Consider the following 1212-nt stretch of genomic DNA (forward strand, 5'->3'; position numbering starts at 1 on the left):
TTCTATTGTCAATTTTCATTTTGTTATTGTAAGGTTGAATAGGGCTTAAGTCTACCTCGTGTGCAATGCCGTGACGCTGGCGAAAATAGCATAAAACGTTCCTAAACACGAATAAAAAAGATGATTTTGTTATCCTAAAATAAGTTTGTTTTTGAATGTCTGAGTGTTGATCTATTCGTGAAAATATCGAAGTCATGTTCCCTATTTAGCAATTCACGAGCCAGACAGGCGTAAATGTATACAGCCGGAATTTCCATATTTGTTTTAGCTTATTTAAGTACTTGAGAAAACAAACCATATTTTCAGCATCATGCTAAAAGAACTTTTTAAAGTTTGGTTTTTAAGTGCCTGTCAAGCGGCATGTGAAAATTTCTGACTTTCAAAGCAACGTCGGACTATTAACATCCGAGGGGCACTGGAAACCAGGATAAAGGGCATGGTGGCGTTCTCGAGAAGTGCTGGTAACTAGTGAATTTGTTCATTTTTAGTGAGGGATGATGGGAGTAGACTGCAAGCAGTCGTACTTTTTTCCTCAGATAACGTGCGCAAATTAAAAAAGTGAACGAGGAGGGATTGGGGAGAGGGACACGGCTTGGCCGCTCGCTTGATCTACGCGAGAGAAGAAAGAGACTGCGCGTGGTTTATGATGGGAGGCGCCCGAAAATGGGTATCTTTTTTACCCTCGTGGTATACTAGAGGGTAGAGAAGAGGTCTGGATATATTATCCTCATTTTACCGTACCGCGCTTTGCTTTCTTCACTGTTTGAATTTTTACGCTCATGGATATTGCACTGAAAAGAAAAACAAATCCGCTGATTGAGAAGGTGTCAGGGACATTCAAAATGGCGGCCCCAAAATCTTAAACTATAAAGGGCGCTGCAACGAATCCCAAGATAACGATCTACGGTGTGATGCAATTATCTGTTTATTTTTCACCAGTCTCTTATTTACAAGTCATTTTTTCCCCTCGACATCTTTTGAGTTTAGCTTAGAATAACGTTAAATCTTCAATTGTCACAAGTTGACAATATTATATTATCCAACAAATTTTGTCGATAGTTACGTGTAGTAAACAGGCCATTGCCGTGTTACTCAAACACATTCGCCGTTGCCCAATCCATAACATTTCACCGAGTTAATAATTGAAGAAACTAACGAAAAGTACTATCGGAGTCACCTGTTTTGGCTCGCTGTTGTTGTTGCTCTTTTATC

The 1212-nt window shown here is 39.6% G+C and overlaps 1 protein-coding gene across 6 annotated transcripts in view; it reads right to left on the bottom strand.

Annotated features, from left to right (window-relative positions):
- Positions 1-909: 909 nt before the first annotated feature.
- The window catches only part of LOC146454223 (uncharacterized), a 33655-nt gene continuing 33352 nt past the window's right edge, over positions 910-1212 (bottom strand). For all 6 annotated transcript variants that reach the window (XM_085095688.1, XM_085095689.1, XM_085095685.1 and 3 more), the window contains one exon: positions 910-1212. This exon is cut by the window's right edge and continues 388 nt beyond it. The gene's annotated coding sequence lies outside the window, so the exon portion shown is untranslated.

This window comes from Pavona decussata, unplaced genomic scaffold (genome assembly GCF_977016875.1).
Source record: "Pavona decussata unplaced genomic scaffold, jaPavDecu1.1 SCAFFOLD_307, whole genome shotgun sequence".
Lineage (NCBI taxonomy): Eukaryota > Metazoa > Cnidaria > Anthozoa > Scleractinia > Agariciidae > Pavona > Pavona decussata.